At 39.9% G+C, this 15,108-nt stretch overlaps 1 protein-coding gene across 2 annotated transcripts in view; it reads left to right on the top strand.

Moving 5' to 3' along the window:
• The window catches only part of ZNF609 (zinc finger protein 609), a 204,249-nt gene that overhangs the window by 26,273 nt on the left and 162,868 nt on the right, over positions 1–15,108 (top strand). The gene's annotated exons all lie outside the window — the stretch shown is intronic.

The following is a 15,108-nucleotide window of genomic DNA, read 5'->3' as shown; positions in this document are numbered from 1 at the left end:
GCTGAGTGCTGTTCTTTTTTTCTTTTTTTTTTTTAAGATTGGCACCTGAGCTAACAACTGTTGCCAATCTTTTTTTTTTTTTTCCCCCTGCTTTATCTCCCCAAATCCTCCCTGGTACATAGTTGTATATCTTAGTTCTGGGTCCTTCTAGTTGTGGCATGTGGGACCCCACCTCAGCATGACCTGACGAGCAGTGCCATGTCCGCACCCAGGATCCAAACCAGTGAAACCTTGGGCCGCCGGAGTGGAGCACGTGAACTTAACCACTCGGCCACATGGCCGGCCCCCTGAGTGCTGTTCTTAATGGGATAAATGATTCTGCTGGGTCTCTGGAAGAGAAAAGGGTTGAATAATTTTCATGGCATGATATCTACTAAGTGTTCTATTGATGGCTACCAAAGAGCAAAGGGGCATAGTTTGGGACAGGTAAACAAAGGGGCAGGAGGTACTGACTGTATTAAGAGGTACTTAATCAGGCCTTATGAGATAGTGTTGTGGCCATGAAAGTTTGGCCTTGAAAGAGATTCTTTGGCCACTAAAGCTATAGTTCTTGGCCAGGTATCTCCCTCAACTATTGGGAATCAAAGTCTCCTGGTGTTTAATGGCTGCCTAACAGTGTAATGATACCTTGCCTTCTGCTTGACTTGGAAGGACAGGTGCCTGCAGCCCTAGGAGGGACTCTCCTCCTCTGGGAAGATGATCTTGGTTCATGTCCCAGGAAATGGAGCTTGCGGGGTTGGAGCAGAGTAGATGTGAGTCTAGGGTCAGCTCAGGCTGCCTTAAACTTCAGCAGCTTACAATTTCCTGCAAAGCATCTGGCCTGGTGATGAGCTGTTCATTGGCTCTTGATTTTGCACTCCGTGTTCTGTTCACTCTGTCCTTTCAGCTGATCCCAACAGATGCAACATAAATTGATTTCTTTGTAATTACATTGGCTGCAATAGGGAATACCTATTTCCATATCCAAGTGTTAAGAAATAGAGGCTAGATGTGTGTGTTTGGATGGTGGTGCCCTCTCAGTGCCTAGATTCCAGTAGTAGCTTGCACTTTCTTTGCTGTAGGTATTTTGGTCTTGCCTTTGGCACATCTATAGCTCTTAGCAACATCTGGGCTTCACTGGTAACAGGGCTGTGGATTTTCTTCCGCTAACACCACAAAGGTTCATTCCCTTTTACCAGTGGCAGCTGCCAGAGAGGCTGCCTGTGTTTAGGTGGCAGATGCTGTAGTCCACCTCAGCAGAGTCAAGTTCCAGCTGGTTGCTGGCATGGTTCATCCTGTGCTTGGCTGTGATTCACCATTTTCTCTGGGGTACAGATGGATAATACTGTTTTAAAGAGGCCTAGGAGTACCAGGAGTTCTTGCTTCTGTTCCAGGCCCATTAGACTGTTCCCTACATCTGGCTTCAGTAAATTCTTGCCATATATTCACGTTCATAATCATTGTTCTTCCTGTGCTGAAAAGTGGTGACTTCTGAGAGTGGCCTTCATTTCCCTTTCTGTTCAGACCTCTGGACTCATGTTGCAATCGTGTAAACCTAGTAGTAGTCTGTGTATGAAAGGATTAATGGTGCTTAGCTTCATGTTGGATTTAAGTCTAAATGTCCACGATAGTCTCCAACAGAGAAGCAAATGGAACCTGTTTTCTCTTATAGGTGCTGGGACTGCTTGGGTGGCTGCCCTTCAGATTATAATTGGGCTGAAAGATGCGGTACATTCAAGATAAGAATACATCTTTGTGCCAGGGCGGTTTGCCCATTAATAATGTAGCTATGCTATAAGCTTTGTCTCCGAAGGAGACTGAGAGTAGGGCAGTGGAATGAGAGAGAAAAGGGAGAGAGACTGTGCTTCAGTTTTTGGAAGAAAGATAAAATTGCTGGGAAGTACTTTTAGAAGCAGAAAATTTGCTGTGCAGTTTGGTGTTACTGTAAGCAAGAACCTGCTTTCTTAATTCCTTTCCCTGTTCCCTCAAGCCTTTTGAACAGTCTAGTTCTAGGGGTGCCTTTCCATAAAGCCTTTGACCATTGAAATAAATAATTATTTAAATAGATGTTTGGAAGTTGCTAGGATATGAAAACACTCTGTGCAGGGAGAGAGCATTTCTGGAATGGGAGGAGGGGAAGACACAAGTTAAAGGAAAAAAGGCTAGAAATGTTGCAGAGGAGCTGCTTTAGAGAAACAAGGACCCCAGGGTTTTGGGGCATAATAGATGCTCAGTCAGTGTTTGATGATTAGTACTATAGTTATAAGCTAAGTCTTTGAACACTTCTTTAAGATTTTTCTGAGATATGGACTAGCCTGTGGCTTAACTGGTTTGGAATGTTCCTTCCATGTGGGGACAACCAACAGAACCAAAACAGATGTTTTGATATAATCTAAGAATTACATACTCTGAGCTGGGAACTATCATGAAGAGGAAACACTCATAAAATTTGGAAAGTATCTTGACTGGAGTCTTCCCCACCCCCACCCCCCTTGGAAAAAGGAGAGAAGACAAATGGAGTTTGTGGCGTAGGATAGAATTGTCACATGTCTGCTACCAGCTTATGAGGGAGATTTGAATATTCAAATTATCTACCTCATGACCTTCTCTCTCATCAAGGTAGGTATCTCAGACTATGGCAGAGGGAATTTTCTGTGAGCCAAAGATGTGGATTTCCTGTCATGGAATCCCACTTTTGCTCCACCATACCTCTCTCTCTGGCAGGGCTCATTGTGTTGTTTCACAGAGTTCTAGGAGAGACCAGTGATGGCTCTTAGCAACTGCTGCTGCCCTGAATTGTTATTGAACACTCCTGTCTCATACTTGAACACTCCTGTCTCATACTTCCTGCCAGCTGAAGAGATGGGGGAGGGAGAGTTGAGGAATAAACAAGACAGAGCCTTCCCACTCCTGCCTGTTCCCTTGCCTTTGGTTTGATTAATAGGTTGTTAAGTTAGAGATGGAAGGGGAGGTAGGGAGGAGCGAGTGTGTCTGTCTGAATGTCCCGAGCTTAGTGATGGTGTTGCCACACTGACAAGCAAGAAAAAAAGAATTTACAAACCATGGAAGGCAAAGATCTATCTATGCCGACTCTGTCAGAGTCAGGGCTTGAAAGTCGGAGTTTAAGGTGAGACTCCTTTTTATTCAAATCATATAATGTAACCAGTAGGCTCTAGTGGCTAAAGGATTTAGAAGTTTGCAACCAGAAGCTCCCCTTGCCTCTTTAGCTACTGTTTTTGATCTTACGAGGTAAGAACACTGCACTCTGCTTTCCCCATGTTTGTGTCTCAGCTTCTGCTCTCAGAATGCTGCGTATATTTACCACTTCCCCCATTAGTTAAGGATACAAAGAAAATGATAAAGTGTGCTCTTTGCTCTTTCGCCTTCTGATCATGCTTGCTATCATATCCTGTGCTCTGAGAGCATCTTCCTTTGCCCTTGGTTTTGTTTTCCTGCCCTAGTTTATGCCTTCCAGCTCAGTTCTCTTGTGTTGCAATCCCTCATTGCCCAACCAAGGTCAGGTCTCTTATTCCTTCGGATCCAAGGCTTTCTCTCTTAACACTTTCCTCCTTCACTAGCTGTTCTTTCTCAGCTGTTGATAGCATACCAGTCAGGCTTGCTTCCTGAAGCCAAATGCCCTCAAGCATTTTCCTTCATGGAAAAAATTTATTTATTTATTTATTTTTTGAGGAAGATTAGCCCTGAGCTAACATCTGCTGCCAGTCCTCCTCTTTTTGCTGAGGAAGACTGGCCCTGAACTAATATCCGTGCCCACCTTCCTCTACTTGCTATGTGGGACACCTACCACAGCATGGCTTGCCAAGCGGTGCTGTGTCCACACCCAGGATCCGAACTGACGAACCCCAGGCCGCCGAAGCGGAACGGGCGAACTTAACTGCTGTGCCACTGGGCCTGCCCCCTCATGGAAAAAATTTAAATAGAAGTTGATATTTATGTGGGAAAGAGATGTGTTCTCTAACTGCAACAGAGCCTGAGCTTAATTTATTTATTCTTCAGCAGCCCTTTTCCATCTGAGTGTTGTAATTCAAGGAGGGCCCAGAGAAAAATTATCTTGTCCAGTCTCCTCATTTTGTAAAAGAGGAACCTAAGACCAGAGAGGTTATGTGACTTGCCTAGGCTCTCACAGGTAGTCAATGGCAAAGCCACGCATAGAAACCAGGTTTTTGGTTACCAAGTTCTAGTGGTATATTGTTACTCCCGGATTTTTAACAAATCTTTAACTGTTATGAGGAATTCTCTATTTTTCCACTTTAAAGACTAACTCAGAAACATTGGATATAAATGTCCAGATACTCTTAAGATGCTTTCGTTTGTTTTTCATACTGATTTTAACATTGTAGACAATGAAGAAAGGATCTTTGAGTTTAGGGTTTTTTGGTAAGGCGATGATGTTTGCAAAGAACAATCATTTACAGCTGGTGCTAAACCTATCCTACTGTATATAAAGAGCGAAAATTACGTTTTTTTTAAAATATTGGCCCTGAGCTAACATCTGTTGCCAGGCTTCTTTTTTTTCCCCCTTTTTCTCCTCAAAGCCCCCCACTACCTAGTTGTATATTCTAGTTGTAGGTCCTTCTAGTTCTGCTATGCGGGATGCCGCCGGAAGCGGAGCGCGTGTGGAACTTAACCACTACACCACCGGGCCAGCCCCAGGGAAAGTTTAAACTGCTACTTTTTGGGTTTTTTTAAAGATTTTATTTTTTTTTTCCTTTTTCTCCCCAAAGCCCCCCCGGTACATATTTGTGTATTTTTAGTTGTGGGTCCTTCTAGTTGTGGCACGTGGGATGCCGCCTCAGCATGGCCTGATGAGCAGTGCCATGTCCACGCCCAGGATTCAAACCAGCGAAACCCTGGGCGGCCAAAACAGAGCACATGAACTTAACCACTCCGCCATGGGGCAGGCCCTTAAACTGCTCTTTTGAGCTTGACTTCTTGAGGGGGCCTGTGTTCTGGAATATTGCATCCTGTCAAATTTTCATTGTAATCATTGAAGCATTGCCAGTTGCAGGTAGTTGCCAGTTCACTCTTTATTTGGCAATTGCAGGTAGGTAAAAAAAACCCTGCCTTGGTGCTTCTTGGACCTATCACTAATAGGCAGACCTTAAATGTATTGTGGATATTGTTTTGTAAAGAGATGACATACAATAAGATACCACTATCGCCCTTCATTCGTTCAGAACATTGAGTGCATTTTAGAATCCAGGTATTGTGCTTGGTGCTGAGTATACACTGGTGAATGAAACAGAGATGGTTCCTGCTTTTTGAGGAGCTTAAAATTTGCCATCTAGAGCAGAATTCCTGAAATTGTGGTCCATAAAACCATGTGTATCGTATCACCTGAGTGCCAAAAATGCAGATTCTTGAACCCTACCTCAGAACTGCTATATAAGTTTTAGACATAGAAGCCCAGAAATCTGTACTTACAGAAGACTCTCTGGATAATTTCTATATAATTCAACGTTTGAGAACCATTGTGAATTTTCTTTATAAGGTAGGCGTTAGGAGCCACTTCTGACTTAAAACACAAGCCTTCTACACTTAAATTTCACATAAACTCATATGTATAACTTAGTGGTAAAGAGTATAAACTCTGTAGCCAGACTACCTGGGTTTGTATCCCAGCTTTGACACTTATTAACTGAGTGATCTTGAGCAAGTTACTTAACTGTTCTACCTTAGTTTTCTTATCAGCAAAATGAGGGAAACAATAGTCCCTACATAGGGTTGTTGTGAGATTAAATTAGTTACTTCATATAAAACACTTAGAACAGTGCTTGGCACATGGGAAGCATTCAGTAAATATTAGGAAAAAAGAAAAACATGTTTTGATGTAAAATGTGTCAGTCTGCCCTAGACAATAATGGACCGAAATGTAACAACATTCTACCTATACAGGAAGCCCAGTATAAATAGATAAACATGTTGGCTAAGATTTTCAGCACTGTGCTCAGAAGTAGTTCCAAACCTGGCTTGGGAATTTTGCATGCTGGTGATGTGTTCTAAAGCCCCTGGTATTTGTAATGGAGTTTGGGAGTTGGGAGACCAAAAATTGGCTCCAAAGGATACTGAAGTAGCCTGTTGAATTTCAGATTTCATATGAATTGAGTTTCCTTTCTGGCCATATCTCTGGTGTGGGGTGTTGGGTATGTAGGATAGATGTTACTGTGGGTTTCCCAGCATGTGCAATCTCATGTATGCTGGAAGGGCACTAAATGTTTTTGTTTCTACACAAGCGTGCATGGAAAATCTAAGTCCTAGTCCTTAATCTTCCTCCCCCAGAGTGAACTTGTATTTTTGCCATTTGGGTATAAGAGCTTTTACCAGCAGAGCTCATCCAGGGAGGCAGCAGGGCTTGGGCTTTCAGGCTGGAGGTGGCAGTAATATACACAGCTAAGATCCTGCCACTGCTGGCTGTCTGAGCCCTCCTCTCTGTGGTTTTCACTCTTCAAGCCATGCTTGAGTAACCCGCCTCCAGAGCTGCTGACAGGGCCGTGTTCAGAGGCCTTGGAAATTACGCTGTTCATTTCCTTATCATCCCCTGACCTGCAGTGCAGAGCCTTCTGGTGCAGGAACAAGGCAGAAAAAAATCCAGACGGCTCCCAGCCAGCATGTGTCAAGGGCTACAAAGAAGGAAATTGGACTTGCTCACTTAAAAACCGTGGGGTTAGGCTTTGATTTTTGGTTCCTGCTGAGAGTTATTTGTGTGTGCACGCATGTTCTATCTCTGTGTATGTGTATAGAATGAGTCTGAGCATGGCAAAGCTGTAGAGGAGGAGTATCTGAAAGTAGAGAACAGAGGGAAGATTGCTTTTCTCTTCAGTTAATTTCCCAATTGTGCCATTGGAATGGGCCTGGCAGGATTAGCATCAGGAAGGTGCCAGGCCATATTAATATTTTAAAATATGTTTCTCCTGATACAGTTTAGTCATGGTTGGGAGCACCCACCCAAGTATGAAGCTTCCCTGGCTGGCTGAAGAGACATTTTTAACAAATCCTATTCCCTGAAGTCATTCATCCTAGATAACATTGGCATAATCAATGTTTAAGCTACCTAAGAAAGTATAGACTTTGGGTCAGTTTTAGGTAAGAGGAATAGCTTTTGAGATGGAGGATAGTGTGACAAAGGAGAGACAGGAAGAATTTATAGCATTTTGAAATTTTCTGGCTGTAGGGCAGAATTCTATTGTATTTTCAGAGTCTGTCCTTTTTTCAGTATTACAAAATAATCTACTTCCTTTTTCTTTTGGCATTTCTCTTGCCCTGGGAGATCTAAAGGTAACACTTTTCAGGCTGAAGAAGTAAAGTGTGGATGGTAAGAGGTTCTTGAGCAGAGTTTACAATCATTCTGTCCTTAATTTTCCTTTTTTTGGATTTCCACTTCCTTAATGTCATTGGTCACCTTTGTTAAGTGAGGAAGTAGTCTTTTAGCTTTCAGCCCCTGCTGGTGTTTTTAAATCCTAAGTGTCTGTCTTGTTGGAAGTACTCTAGAGAAGTGTTTTCACATGAGAAGGTGATAGCTAAGGTGAGCGAGGATTACTTCCTTTTACCTTCTTATAAAGCAGTGTCCCTGTACCAGCAGCAGCATCTGGGAACTTGTTAAAAATTTGAATATCAGGCTCCATCCCAGGTCCCCAGATCAGAAACTCTAGGGTTGAGGCCCAGCAATTTGTGTTTTAACGTGAGCTCTCCCATTGATCGTGATATACACTAAAGTTTGAGATCCTCTGTTGTAGAACACCCTTCCCTTTTAATAGTGAGATCACATTCACCAAAAACTTTAAGGGATAAAAAGTAACTCGGGACAGTAGGTATGATTTTTTTTCCCTGAGTTCTTGTCCAAACTGACAAGAATCTAAAATTGGAAAGATTTGGGACTTTGAGAACAGAAGAGAGATTCAAATTATTTAACTTTTCTAAGCCTCACTTTTCTCATCACTTATGTAGAAGTGAATAATAGTACTGACCTCATAGGGTTATTGTGAGGATTAGATGAGATAAAGAGGGTTAAGCACTCAGCCCAGAGCCTAGCATATCCTAAGTACTCAATAAATGTTAGCTATTGCTGATATAATGTTATTAGCTATGAAGTGCAAGGTCATAGTGAAATTAAAGTGAAAGGATATCCTGAGAGACTTTGAAGAGTTAAGCCCCAGGAGATTTTGGAAAATAATGAGTTTGTGATAGCTAATATTCTGATTCCTGCTGATTTCCAGGAAGGCTTGACAAGAGACTGATTCAGAGCATTTGGAGCCATTGAGGTTTGGGGCTTTATTGTTTGATTGGTTGGTTAGTTTGGAAGGGTTTATTGGACTCCGTTTGGTGCAGGGCTGATCTCAGGCTGAAGAACCATGGCTCTTGCTTAGCTATTTCCCATTAAAGTTGGTTTGTTTGGTATATACACAGCTTTCTGAAGTATTTTTCTAAGTATTAAAATGAATATAACATGATCGTTTTAGTTTAGAACGTTTTTTTTTCCCCTCTGTTAATCGTCAAAGAGTGCAGACTTTAGCCTTTTGAAGGGATTAGAACTCCTTCCTACAGGTAGTCTGAACAGCCAGGAGAAGAATGAGGATTGAGATGCTTTTTGTGAATTTTGTCGCTAACTGTAGGAAATAAAAAGGTAGTTCTTAGATTTTTGGAAGTGGTCTGTTTTCAACTTGAAATGTTATCTGTTGGGAGAGCACAATTTGACTGTGCACCTGAAAAATACTCTAATGGCTTTTTAAATTTGAGACCCACTGAGCTCTGGCCTTAGTGGCAAATACTAGATTGTGTTTAGATGAGCCAGACCTGGCCGTTAAACCCTTTCTTGGCTTTTTGTTGTTGTTGTTGTTTTGGAGATATAATTGGCATGTTATGTTAGTTTCAAGTGTACAACATAATGATTTGATATTTGTAGATATTGCAAGATGATCACTTCAATAAGTTCAATTAACATCCATCACCATACATAATTACAAATTTTTTCTTGTCGTGAAAACTTTCAGGATTCACTCTCCTAGGTTTCAAATATGTAATACAGTATTATTAACTATAGTCACCATGCTATACTTATATCCCCATGACATACTCATTTTATAAGTGGAAATTTGTAACTTTTGATCCTCTTCCCCGCTTTTGCCTACCCCTCACCTCAGGCAACCACCAATCTGTTCTCTATATCCATGAGCTTGTTTTTTTTGTTTGTTTTGTTTTTAGATTCCACATATAAGTGAGATTATATGGTATTTATCTTTTTCTGTCTGACTTATTTCGCTTAGCATAATGCCCTCAAGGTCCATCCATGTTTTGCAAATGACAAAATTCCATTCTTTCTTTTTTTTTTTACAGCTGAATAATATTCCATTGTGTGTGTGTGTGTGTATTCATATATATATATATACACACCACATTTTCTTTATTCATTCCTCCAACCATGGACGTTTAGATCGTCTTCATGTCTTGGTTATTGTAAATAATGCTGCAGTGAACATGGGGGTGCAGATTTTTTTTGAATTAGTTTTTTCATTTTCTTTGGATAAATACCCAGAAATGGAATTGCTGGATCATATGGTAGTTCTGTTTTTAATTTTTTGAGGATCCTTCGAACTATTTTCCATAGTGATTGCACCAATTTACATTCTCACCAACAGTGCACAAGGGTTTCCTTTTCTCTACATCCCTGCCAAGACTTGTTATCTCTTGTCTTTTTGATAATATCCATTCTAACAGGTGTAAGGTGATATCTCGTTGTGGTTTTGATTTGCATTTCCCTGATGATCAGTGATGTAGAACATCTTTTCGTGTGCCTGTTGGCCATCTGTATGTCTTCCCTTGGCCTCTGTTTTTGTTTGGTAATGGATTCTCTTCATTTATTATCACTCATGTAAAAAGTTTTTGTTGTTATTGTTTTTTTCGGTGAGGAAGATTGGCCCTGAGCTAACACCTGTTGCCAGTCTTCCTCTGTTTTTGCTTGAAGAAGATTAGCCCTGAGCTAACATCTATGCCAGTCTTTTCTATTTGGTTTGTAGGATGCTGCCACAGCATAGCTTGATGAATGGTATGTGAGCCCAGGATCCGAACCCATGAACCCTGGGCTGCCAAAGCAGAGCACGTGAACTTAACCGCTATACCACTGGGCTGGCCCCTGTGAAGAGTTTTTTATAATCTGGTACCCAGCCCACTCAGCTTAGAGTTGATATTTCCTAGGTGATATATTACTTCAGAAGTCAAGTACTTCGTTCTGCACTGAATCAAACCTTAGTGAAAGGTAATAGACAGTATTGTAGGAAGGAGGTAAACATATTCATCATATCACACCAATCAAAGTAGCATGAGGTTAGAGAAATTAACATTCAGACTGAAGAGTCTCTTGGTGCTGAGGCTTCTCAACTGGAGGTGCATATCAGAATCACTTCTGGAGCTTTTACAAAGTAAAAGTGCCCTAGTGAAGTAAAATCTTTAGGGTTGGGGATCCCAAGCATGTACAGGTTCTTTTAAAACTTCAACAGGTACTTTTAATATACCTCCTGGTTAAAAACCACTACTGTTGTGGAAAGGACTGTAGCTTCACTACACAGCCTCTGGGAATCCATGTTACTCCCTTAGCCGTGGAACTCTTAAAGTTGTCCTTGCTTTTTTCCATTTCCAGGTGGAGTATGCACTGCACTTTAGATATCGTGTGAACCTCGAGTGTTTTACAGCATGCTCAAGATTCTCCTGCAACTCTCCTTTTTCATAGCTCAGTCATTGTGTTGGGGTCAGTCATCTAGGAATACAGCTATAATGACTCTGACTTCTCATTATCCCCTTAATTAGAATTAATTGTTGAATTTCTGATAGTTATAGCCTTTAAGGCAGAGCATCCATTTCAGTGTTACTGATTCAGTTTTAAATTATCATTCCAGAATGTTTTAGACAAATTTGAGCAAAATTCTTATGACTAGATACGTTTGCCATATATAGGCAATTTGTGATATTTTTTCCATGTAAATTAGAAGGGAACAGAAAACAGGCTTACATAATCTAAATTTATTGCTAATCCAAAAGAAGTTTCTTTTCTCATTGATTTGTGAATGTATTTCTGTGTTTATTATTGGACAATGGTGTACTTAATTTTCTCAAAATCCATGGCACCCCGAAATAAAATAATGCAGCTATCCAATAAAGACTTTATTCCTGAGCCTGCTTCTGGACACATTCAAATTAAACTTGCTATTTTCAGAAGAGAGAGTGTCACCTCACAGAAATAGTAGAAGTTCCATCTCTAAGTTCTTTGTGTTTTTTTAAATAAACATATACTATTTCTTTGAAGTCAAGAGAAGAAGTAAATGTTTTTGAGTATAAAGTAATTCCCTGCTCGGATTTTAATTCTCATACCTAAGGAAGAATAGTAATTAGAATGCTAATTGTTATTTGAGATGAACACATATTTAATATGCTGCATACTCATAGTTAAAAATATTATGGAATGTCATTATTTTGGACAAAATTATAATTATATAACCTTAAATTCTCATATAATAAAATTTAGCATATGGTTTTTAGTACTGTACATTTATTACCTGTGCTCGCAGAATTTACATTAATCTGTACTTTAGATGGGTCTTTTTAGGTTTTGGAGTATCTCAGATGCATATACCATTACATAGGAGAAAAAATTGGCAAAAGTGGGGAAGAAGTCATCATACAAAGTAACCAGAGATTTATATACACCATATTAGACTAGATCTTAATTCTATCAGTATACAGATTCCTAAACTTGTTGTAGTGTCTTTTAGATAAAATATGCCATAAAGCATTTTTCATTTTGCTTTTACATATGTGCTTGGATTGAGAATGTGGGGATTTGAAATCAAACAAGTTGATTGCTTCTTACAATTTCAGAAAGAGACAGAGAAGTTCTTTCATTTTTGTTTGCCTCTCGTATCTCTCCTGTCCTTTCCCATCTCTTACAAGGATCAGGTTCTAAAGTCAGGGTGTGAAGCACTGAATCAGAAAGTACCCTTAAAAATTACTTAAGATGACGCCATGTTGGACATTGACATGCTGGCTTCATAAATTCAACACAAACAGTTTTTTCTCCAGCATTGAAACAAACCATTATTTCTTCAGTTGCAGTCTCATGTAAAAGCTGGCTTCTGTTTAAGGACTGTATTAATGAAAAATATGTATTTGTAATTACCCTAACCCTGGTGAAATGCTTACACTATGAGAGGCACATGATAGTAGAAACCAGATAAGTGAACAGCCAGTTCAAGTCTTCCATTTCTGGCTCCCTCCAGAGTATATACTCAATGAGTAGAATAACTGTGAGGCCCAAACCATTCAAATTGTTCTTTTTTCTTTGTTTTTTGTTTTTTTTTTGCCAGCCACATATAGTTGATTTGATTATGTTTGTTCAGTTATTTGTTTAGTGTACAAAGATATTTTATGACAGTAGAGGAAACCTTTGGGTCCAGATTCTCTCTATAGTAGAAATTTACAGGCCCAAGGATTGAACCCATCTAAATATAATCATTATTCTTTTGTAGCATTTACTTTTCAATTCCAACTTTCATGTTCCTTACCATACCCACAGATTCCTTCTCTTTGGATCCCCTTGGTCACTGAATAAATGAGGCTGTTTCTATATGGTAAACTCAAGTCTTAACCCTTGAGTTAGACAGGAACCATCCTATAAGCGAACTGAACAACAGCTATTCTCTTCTCACTAACATAAATATCTCTGATATTTAGTCTAGTCTAGTCTAGTCTAGTCTCTCTTTCTTAGGCCCATTGCCTTTAGTAACTTCTTTGAGCTACTCTTCACTTTCTGTCCTTTTCTGGCTTTCAGCCAGAATCTAAACCATGCTTTTAAAAAATCCTGTTGTTACTTTAATTATTTTTTGTTATTTCTGAGACTCACCTTTACATTTGTTATTGGTCCTTCTTAACCAGATGGGATATATTTAGTTATGCAGATTTAGAGAGGGCTTTTCTCCTCTTCCCCAATTGAAAATAATTACCCAGGAAAAAGTAGTCGTTTTTTTATGTTCTACCATGGGCATTCATTATAGTCGGGGCACAGCATTGGTTGTATCAAGAAAACCATTGTACTGTTGATGATGAGGTTTTACCCATAGTTTGAAATTGCTGTTAGCTACTGCTTAAAGGTGACACTGCCGTGAATAAGTATACCTTATTTGAAGGCTTGGTGCCAGTGCTATGCTTTTAGCTGTGTGCTAGTGGCAGCTCTTGGACAGAACATTACAATTGCCCTGTAGGATGGAGAGACAGAAGTTTTCACGTTGAAGAGCTAAGTAAAAATGATTCTGGGTGTAGATAAATACATCATCACAGAGGAGGTGGAAAAGTACAGTTTGCTTCTCCTTGGGAAGCAGTTTGCTCAGGGCATAGCTCTTAGAAACGGAAATTCTGAGCTTACTGATTTGGGAAGCTCTGGGTTTTTGCCCCTCAGCCTTTGTAAAATAGAACTTCTTTTCAAAGGGGATGGGAAAAGGCTTAAAATAATTTCACTTCCTGACCCTCTAATCACCCCCTTAGAACTAAGCAGGTAGGTCTTCTCAAATATCACACACAGAGGAAAAGACTGACTATTGTGTAGAAGCTAAGTTAGGTGGGGCTGTCCCTAGCTTCTGCTGGACTAGTGACCTGAAGTGGCATTCAGAGCAAAGTTGGGGAAGATAGTTGGAAAATAATACCTCAATGATGTTTTCATATCTGACGAAAATTTTCAGATTTTCATTTGTTTTTATTCGCTAGTCACATTGTATCCTCCGTTTCATGTCTGATAACCAAAAACAGCAGAAAAGGGCCAGGCAAATCCTACTTTAATCGTTCCCATTCCCTTGCCTCCATAAAGCTTTGATACTGGTGAAAGCTTGTTGAAATGAGCTGGGAGCAGCTTGAGAGGTCTGTTTGTAAGGCAGTGGCAGTGAAGAGGTAATAGGGTTGGGCTTTGTCATGGTGGTGAATGAGTGCTTGAATATAAACTTTGATAGTTTGTTTTTAATTTTAACAACAAGAAACAAATCTTAGTACTTTCCCTACCACCTATTTACTGGTTGTTGGTTTATCACCCTTTGGGGGTGGTTATGGCTAGAAATTGTAGGAGTTGATAGCAAGAGATGATGTCTTTTGGTCTAGATAATATCTCTCAACAAACAAATGAATAGGACTTTTAAAGGAAACTTAGATTTTGGTGTGGTGCTCACTTAGTAAAAATTATCTTTTCTTAAATTTTCTCGTATTGATCTTATCTTAGAGATGGATGGTTCCTTATCACTCACTGCATTTGTCCTGCTTGTATGTTTCTATATCTTTGAGAACCATTTCCAAACTTTGTCTTGCAGGCTACTGAATAATAAGTCCAGTGGGCATACAGTCTAGTAGGAGAGACAGAATGGAATCAAATCACGTGTGTATCAGGGTGGAGGTCAGAGAAAATATTCATGAAGAGGTCTGAGTAAATATCTGAAGGATGAATAGTAGTTAATTTGGAGGAGAGAGTTAAATGAATGAATAAAACCAAGTGGAAGTGTCCGTTAAGGTCTGGAGGTCATGGGAGAGAACTGGAAATCCAAAGATGTAGGAGTTACTAAAGTGAACAAATAAATGGTAATTGACACCATACAAGTGGTTGAATTTACCTGAGTAGAGTGTGTCTGTTGAATGGGACGAAAAGAAGGGGGCACAGGATAGATCCCTGAGGAACTCCAAAAAGGTGGCTAACTTGGATGGTATATTAGGAAGTGCTTCCTTGTGTAATGGAGAGCATACAAAACTACAGCCAGGAATACATGCCTACAAAAACATTAAGAAATTCTCTGAAAGGGATTATAGAACTTGCTTGGTTCTGTAGTTAGATTTGATTTACTGGATTGAATTATACTTTAAGGAAAAGTCCCTTTCCCATGCTACTTGTGAACAGTGAAAGAGTAATCCTTGCTTTTTACTACAACCATTTTCTGTATTTTTCCTGCTTTTCATTGCATCTTCCAAATCATTCTCAACTTCCATTATGGAATTAAAATAAAATCATAGAGTTTGTAATTAGATCTGTGTTTGAATTCCAATACTGCCAAATTGTAGATGTGGGATCTTGCAGATTAACCTCTCTGAATCTCA

The sequence above is a fragment of the Equus asinus genome, chromosome 2, assembly GCF_041296235.1.
Source record: "Equus asinus isolate D_3611 breed Donkey chromosome 2, EquAss-T2T_v2, whole genome shotgun sequence".
Lineage (NCBI taxonomy): Eukaryota > Metazoa > Chordata > Mammalia > Perissodactyla > Equidae > Equus > Equus asinus.
Note: the sequence above shows the minus strand (reverse complement) of the source record. Positions and strands in the feature narration are given on the sequence as shown.